Source organism: Tachyglossus aculeatus, chromosome 12 (assembly GCF_015852505.1).
Source record: "Tachyglossus aculeatus isolate mTacAcu1 chromosome 12, mTacAcu1.pri, whole genome shotgun sequence".
Taxonomy (NCBI): domain Eukaryota; kingdom Metazoa; phylum Chordata; class Mammalia; order Monotremata; family Tachyglossidae; genus Tachyglossus; species Tachyglossus aculeatus.
The window spans coordinates 25568568-25577038 of record NC_052077.1 but is presented as its reverse complement, the minus strand read 5'-3'; the positions used below and the strand labels follow the sequence as shown (position 1 = coordinate 25577038).

General features: G+C 39.4%; 1 non-coding gene across 1 annotated transcript; it reads left to right on the top strand.

Moving 5' to 3' along the window:
• The first annotated feature begins 7780 nt into the window (after nucleotides 1–7780).
• Nucleotides 7781–7918, top strand: LOC119935986. The gene has a single exon (XR_005453581.1). It is a non-coding gene; the product is annotated as a small nucleolar RNA SNORA7 (small nucleolar RNA).
• Nucleotides 7919–8471: the final 553 nt, after the last annotated feature.

The window sequence follows — 8471 nt, the reverse complement described above, 5'->3', positions numbered from 1 at the left end:
TTTTAAGATATTGAAGAACGTTACCAAATGAGCCGGTGGGCTCTGTATGTTTTCTTTGGAAACGTGAAAGAGCCGGGATCACTGCATGAGTGATTGAAAATTTTATTGACATCAACACTCTCGAGAAGGTGTTTAAGCTTTTATAGACAGATCATTTTAGGATGTCACCCTCGAATAATATAATAATAATGATGATGATGATACCTTGCATTCATGCAGTACTTTTATTCATTCAAAGTGCTCTCACCTCACAACATTCCTGTGATGGGAGAAACTGACAGCATTATCATCCCTAGTTTGCACGTGAGGAAACCGAGGCCCAGAAAGTTTAAGTGCCGCATTTGCCTGAGGTCAAATGGCAGGGCAGTGGCAGAGCTCAGAATAGACCTCAGGTTTCCTGACACTCTCAGACCTTTAGCATGTTGGCCTAGACCTTACTGCTTCTTGCCACCTCACTCACCTTGGCTGAATTGAGGGGCTGAATTGAGGTTAAATTTCCAGAGTTCAGTTTCCAATGGTATCAAGTAAAGCACCTTTACAAACATTAGCCTTACTTAAAAAGTCTCTTAACGTTCTAGGGAGCAGATATGTTTTCATAGATTCCTTAGCATGTAGCATTATAAACAAGGCATCTGTTGGTTAAGTCAGACTCGTTACCCTTGGTAACCAACTGTACTGTACTTGAAAATGCACCCAACCTAGTATTAAGTGCAAACACTGCCGCTGGATGATTTTAAGCAGTAATCCACTGGACCTTTTCAAATATATCTTCTGAACCTCCCAGCAATTATGGCTCTTTGCAACATGTCATTTTTCTATTTTATTAGGAACAAAACAGTATAGTTAAGTCACATTTAAAATGTTTTCCCCTGAAACAGTTTTTGCAACAACATTCTATAAAAAGGGCACAAAGAGAAAAGAAAGAATCATATAAAATGCTGGAAACAGCTTTCTAAGGGAGACAATCTGAATGAATGTCCTTCAGAGAAAAAGGGTTTTCTAGTTTTATCTCTAAGCTTGAATTTTTGAATACTTTTCCCCTTTCCTCTTGACCTTGAATTCAAAGAGGCCTGTACACAAGCCTCTTCAAACAACTACATTTTATTATATCCGTCAAACATCAGAGCAAAGAGTGGCATGTGAATTCTTCTGTACTTGTGCAACCAATTCTAGCCTCACAATACACATGAGTAAGACTTCAAAGAGTCTTTTTCACATGAATAAAGGTTATACAAAATCAAGAGATCATATCTTCAGAACCGCATTCTTGGACGGCCAAATTGCTGTTGAATTACAACTGGGAGATATGAAACAGGAGTCATTTTTTATTTCTGAAATGCATTCAGACATTGTATTGGTCAACTATTTGTTCAAAAGAATAGAAGAATGATGGATTAAGATGGGCACTCCTAGATTAAAAAAAAAATCTCAGGATGGGCAAAACTACCACGGGACTGTCATTTTAATCAGCCTTCTCTTACTGCATCAGCCTTCTCTCTGATCTCCCATCCTCGTGTCTCTCCCCACTTCAATCCATACTTCATGCTGCTGCCCTGATTGTCTTTGTCCAGAAACTCTCTGGGCATGTTACTCCCCTCCTCAAAAATCTCCAGTGGCTACCAATCAATCTGCGCATCAGGCAGAAACTCCTCACCCTGGGCTTCAAGGCTGTCCATCACCTCGCCCCGTCCTACCTCACCTCCCTTCTCTCCTTCTACAGCCCACCCCGCACCCTCCGCTCCTCTGCCGCTAATCTCCTCAACGTACCTCGTTCTCGCCTGTCCCGCCATCGACCCCCAGCCCACGTCATCCCCTGGGCCTGGAATGCCCTCCCTCTGCCCATCCGCCAAGCTAGCTCTCTTCCTCCCTTCAAGGCCCTGCTGAGAGCTCACCTCCTCCAGGAGGCCTTCCCAGACTCAGCCCCTTCCTTCCCCTCCCCCTCGTCCCCCTTTCCATCCCCCTTATCTTACCTCCTTCCCTTCCCCACAGCACTGTATATATGTATATATGTTTGTACATATTTATTACTCTATTTATTTATTTTACTTGTACATATCTATTCTATTTATTTTATTTTGTTAGTATGTTTGGTTTTGTTCTCTGTCTCCCCCTTTTAGACGGTGAGCCCATTGTTGGGTAGGGACTGTCTCTATGTGTTGCCAACTTGTACTTCCCAAGCACTTAGTACAGTGCTCTGCGCACAGTAAGCGCTCAATAAATACGATTGATGATTTTAAGGTTTGAAAGGGAGGAGAGCCCTCAACATGGAAGAGCTCAATCACAATCCTTTAGGGTCCATTTCCCTCAAAGTAGTAGTAGTAATGGTATTTATTAAGTGTCCCAAGTATACTGTGCTAAATGCTTATACAAAGCCTGGGAATGGTCCTCTTCCAAAATAAATGGAATCTTTGTGGTTCCAGAAGCATAGCACCAAAAGCGTTCACGGGCAGGACCTGGGTAATGCTATTTGGAAGCATGAAGTGTTCACTGCACCTGCTACAAGTCCCAGGAATTACTACTTATATAAAGGCTCACTCCCTCCTAAAGCAGACTCCTCCCACCTATCACTCCGCTGAACTCTCATGTTCATCAATATTAGTTATCAATGAGCATGGCTCACTAGAGTTTCCCTAAATTTTCCCAATCCCTATACTCCTACCCCTGTGTACTGTAGGGTTAATTTTTAGTTACTCATTTGCAGCTCTTAACAAATATTACTTTTTATGCTGCAATCTTTTCTGCTTCGATCCGTACTCCCTTATGTTGGTCAGTGATTAACTTTGTAGTTATAATTTACGCAACTGGAGATCTCAGTCACTCTCCTAATTTTGGAATTCCTCAACCATTGCTCAAGGCACTAAACTTCATAATGCCGTTTCTCTTCAATCTAAAGCAATTATTATAAATCTTACTTCACCAAAGGAGGGACAGAAATTCAAATAGGTCATGACTCACACTAGGTATCCTTCAAAAAAGATTGACAGCTATATTTTAAGATCTTAGGGGGCAGAGATCATGTATTTTAATTCACTTTCCCAAACACTTGGTTGAATGGAGGAGGCACTCAATAAATACTATTGATAGACTGTTCCTTGTTTGCCTTAAAAATTAATTTAGCCCAGAACTGTAACCCTGGGAACTATTTGGTTGTGGCATTTTTAGGCACCAATTTATTAAGAATTTGTCTAATGTATCTGCTTACAATCTATAAGTACCACCTCTCTACTTGAATGTCAGTAGCATTAAGTACGCTGGCATCTGCCACTTCCAGCACAGAATCTGGCCTGTCAACACAGGATAGACAAACCCAAGACCAGCTGCACTCTCCAGATATTTCTGATACTTCAATACAGAAATTGGTGTGGGGATGTGATGAGTAGGTGTGGGTGCCATGTCCCTGAATTCAATCATATTTATTGAGTGCTAACTGTGTGCAAAGCACTGCACTAAATGCTTGGGAGAGTACAATATAACAATTAACAGACACATTCCTGCCCACAGCGAGCTCATGGTCTAGAGGGGAAGACAGATATATAAATAAATAAATTACAGATATATACGGATATATATATATATATATATATATATATCCGTATATATCTGTAATTTATTTATTATATATCCGTATATATCTGTAATTTATTATTATATTATATATATATATATATATATATGTGCTGTGGGGATCAGAGGGAAGATTAATGAAGGAGCAAGTAAGAGCAGCGCAGAAGGGAATGGGAGAAGAGGAGAGGAGGGCTTAGTCAGGGAAGGCTTCTGGGAGGAGCTGTGCCTTCAATAAGGTTTTGAAGTGGGGGAGAGCAATAATCCATCTGATATAAGGAGGGAGAGTGTTTCCAGGCCAGAGGTAGGATATGGGTGAGAGATCGGCAGTGAGATAGATGAGATCGTGGTACTGTGAGAAGGTTAGCATTAGGGGAATGAAGTGTGCGGGCTGGCTGTAGTCTTCTCTAGCTTCTAATTTACAGATGGGAACACTAAAAAGTGGTGTGCCAGCATAGGAAGAGTTCAGTAAGATCTCTTCTGTCATTTGTCTCTCCAATTAGAGTGCATGCACCTTGTGGGCAGGTATTGTGTCACTTTATTATTCTATACTTCCCAAGCGTGTAGTACAAGTGGATATTCAACAAATGCTGCCACATCTACTACAATTTAGAGTCCCTTCTTCTATCAATTCCATTTTTTCCTTCCTGGACATAATCATCTTGAAAAGCAGCCTAATAGAACAGCCTCAATGGATAAGGTCTTACATACCAGTCAACAAATGGAAACATCAATTTTTGTGTGCAACCAACTGTCTTGGGCCAGCTTTAACTGATAATAATAATAATGATGAATAAGAACAATCATAACAAATACATAGTTAGTATTTGTTAAGCACTAACTGTGTGCCCAGCACTGTACTGAGCACTGGAGTCGATTCAAGATATTCAGTCAACAACAGAATTGATCAGCAGCAGATAAAGTGGTCATTATTTCTAGCCCCTGACTATGAACACCTATCAAAGGCTGCTAATCCAAAGAAAAAATAAAGTTTTTACGGGAATGTTAAAGAGAAGAATCACTTCAACACTTCAAGTGCTGTCAGGTCTTTCCCTTTGTCTTGCTATATTTTCTAATCAAACAATCATATTTATTGAGTGCTTACTGTGTGTAGAGCATGGTACTAAGTGATTGGGAGAGTACAATGTAACAGAGTTAGTAGATACATTCCCTGTCCAGAACTGAATTGCACATATAGGGTTTTTCCCTCATATTTTTCAACAATCAATAACTGATATTTATTTGGTATTTACCAACACTTGGGAAAGCATATTACAATAGAGGTGGTAGATTCGATTTCTGCTGACAAATAACTAATTTATAGGGAGATACAGATATTGAAATAAATTCCAGATAGGGGAACAAGTAGAGTGTAAGGATATGAAGCACCGTGGGGCTAGGGAGAGTATCAAAGTGTTTAAGGGGTGCACAGCCACTTTGATGTTGACACAGCAGAGAGGGCGAATAGAGGAAATAAGGGCTTAGTCAGTGAAGGTCCCTTGGAGGGAAGGTGATTTTAGGAGGTTTTTGAAAATGGGGAGAATGATGGACTATCAAGATATGACGAGAAGGGAGTTTCAGTCCTAAGGGAGGACATGGGCAAGAGGTCAGCACTGGGATAAATACGATCGAGGTACAGAGAGTAGGTTGGTGATAGAGGAGTGCAGTGTACATATTGGGTCGTAGTATGAGACCAGTGACATATGGTAGGAAGGACAGAGTTAATTGAGTGCTTTAATACCAATGGTAAGGAGTTTCTTTCTGATGCAGAGGTGGATGGGCAACCGTTGGATGTTGGAGTGGGGCAATAAGGACTGAACCATTTTTCAGAAAAATGATCTGGGGAGCAGAGTGAAGTTTAGACTGGGGAAGGGAGAAGCATGACATGGGGAGGTTAAACGCAGTAGAAACCATCCACACTGTGAAAATTGTGCAAAATTTAATTATCTTTTAGGCACTTGATAGTCATCCTACCTCCATTCGCATAAGCACTTATGTGCATATCCATAATTTACTCATTTATATGAATGTCTCTCTTCCCATCTAGGCAATAAGGTCCTTATGGGCAGGGAACATGTCCATCATCTCTTGTATTGCCCTCTCTCAGGCATTTATTACAGTGATTGATTAGGGGATTCTTGGCAGTTTTTTGTGATAAAGGGAAAATTGACTTTCATATTACTCATTTAAACAAATAGTATTTAATTTCATCCAATTAACTGCTGGTTCAAAGAATTCCTCTGCTCGTTATCATAGTCAATATTGTCTTTGGTGAGAGCTACCATAGTAATACACCCAGGCAGAACAAACTGTGCTCCTAGCATGACACCCTGTGGCTGCATAGATCAACAGCAAAAATCTCCCCCATCATTCTCTCTCCATTATCTTTTGTTCAGAGAGAAGCCATGCTACAATAAGGAAACACTTTACTGCTAGAGAGCCAGGTTATTATTTTTTTTAAAAAAAAAAAGCACTCAAAAACTGAATAGACATTCCTATTTGGTGATGCAATTTGAAAAAAATTTCAAAAAATTGGGCTTACAATGGGAAAAATATGGAAAATGTGAATGCTGACAAAACATTGTTTGTGAGATCATTATTATATATTGTCATCCCTGAAAATTTTCCATTTTATCATGGCAGAAAATGCTACTTGTGATTTTTTTGATCTTTGATGTTTGGGGATTATCCTAATCAAAATGTTCCACACTGAAAGCTTCAGAACAATTTATTTTTATTAAAGCTGAAGGGCCTAGGTTGGCTACTTTTAATCAGGAATTTAAAGAATTTTCCCAAACCTGTGTGCATCCATATTTTTTGTTATTACTACATTAAGATATGTTGGATTTAAACAACATACTGTGACATTATTATATATAATAATATAATATAATATAATAATATAACAATAATAATTCTGGTATTTGTTGTGTGAACTATGTGTCAAGAATGTGTACCAAACACTGGGGTGGATAAAAGAAAATTAGGTTGAACACAGTCCCTATCCCATGTGGGGCTCAGAGTCTCAACCTCCATATTATAGATGGGATAACTGAAGCACAGAGTAGTGAAGTGACTTGCCCAAGGTCACACAGCAGACAAGTGGCAGAACTGGGATTAAAACCCATGACCTTCTGATTCCCAGGCCTATGACCTATTCACTAGGCTATGTGGTTCTTTAGATGTCTCATTTCCCACCTTTAAAGTTTTACCAGTCTAAGGCTATATGAATGGTGAGGGTCCACATTAAATATAATTAGTTGTATTAATTAGGCAGTTAATGTATCTCCACATTGCTTATCACCTGGGGTCACTTTTCAATAGCTAATTATAAAACTTTGATATGAATTTTAATTACACTATAATGTATAATAAACATGTATATAAAATAATAAGTACATTTAATGAAACACTCTGCCAACTCCATCAAGCAATGGAAGGTGAGAATATGCTAAAACTAATCACAAACTAATCCCCCAATTTTAGGCATTCCTTATAATATTCTACCCTTCCCTCCAATCTTTGGTACAAGCTCTTAAACCATCCAAATTGGGATCCTCTTTGAATTTCACCTCCTCTTTCTTTCCTCACCATCCTTCTTGAAGGTACTAATGAGTCTGTTGTGAAATAAAGAGAAAGCAGGAGAAGGAGTCTATTCAAGAGTTGGGATAGCCTGCATTTGAATCCTTAGATTGAAAACAAGATGGCTAGAAACATAAAGAATACTCTTGGACTAATATTCCAATGATTCTCCATTTGGGGGGCTCTGGCTAATTCTATTTTCTCTCCTCCCCTGATGATAAATTGATACATATTATGTTAGCTAAATTATTTTTTACCATACTCAGAAATATACTCAGTAATAAATACACAGAGGGAAGTACTTCCAGCACTGTCATCTTAGCTATCATATGTTGTTTAAAATAAATCGTTGGAATTGTACATGAATATGGATGAAAACACACACACAAATCAAAAAGATCTTTTTGAATGGAAAGCCTATCTTCTTACAGAAATCAGTTTTCATTATGCCACGTTTCTTATCCCAATTTTCACTTTCATAATAAGGACTACTCACATTTAAACTAGCTTTTTACTGATGACTTATGATCCAGATTCTTCTATTTAGTTACATTACTATGGTCTCATTATCATCAAACATCTACTGAGCACATTGTTAGAGTACACAATGGGATTTGAAAAGGTCTAGAGTTCCATTCCCCTCTCAGGGTCACACCTGGAGAGTTTCCAGTACTCTACTAGTCTCGACTACAGGAGGAAGAGTCAAGCAGAGGCATACCCATTCCATTCCTACCTTGGGCAGTGATTAGCAAGTGGAAGACAATTTGCTACAAGTCAAAACTCCCCTTTGCTGGGCAGCAGCAGCATGGGAGAGAAACCGAGGGCGGAGACTCGAGTTTACTGCGCGGAAGGAGGCAATGGTAAACCAATTCAGAATTTTTACCAGGAAATTCAATGGATATACTACCAGAATGATTACAGATGGATTTGGGATGTTCTGGGAGAGGTGTTTCCATGGTGTCGCTATGTGTCGGAGATGACTCGACAGCATAAGACAAGAGTACCATCTATGGGGAAGCTGGGTTACAGAGGTGGTCAGAAACAGCCAGTTTAGGGAAGTTCATATGACAAAAAAAGGAGGAGAGTAGATGAAAGATCTAATATGGGGGCCACAGAGAGCATGGACCATAATCCTTCCTCTTGACAAATGAAGGCCTTTCACAATGCCTTTGATACTCTATCCCAAATCCCCAAGGCTAGCTCCCTTCCAGTCCCCTTGATGCTTTCTTATTTATTGTTTCTGGATGGGTCTATTATTGGCTCGTCATGAATTGACGTATGCAATTCTGCTATGTTAATGTAAAAGACATTTAGTAGTTTATATGTTG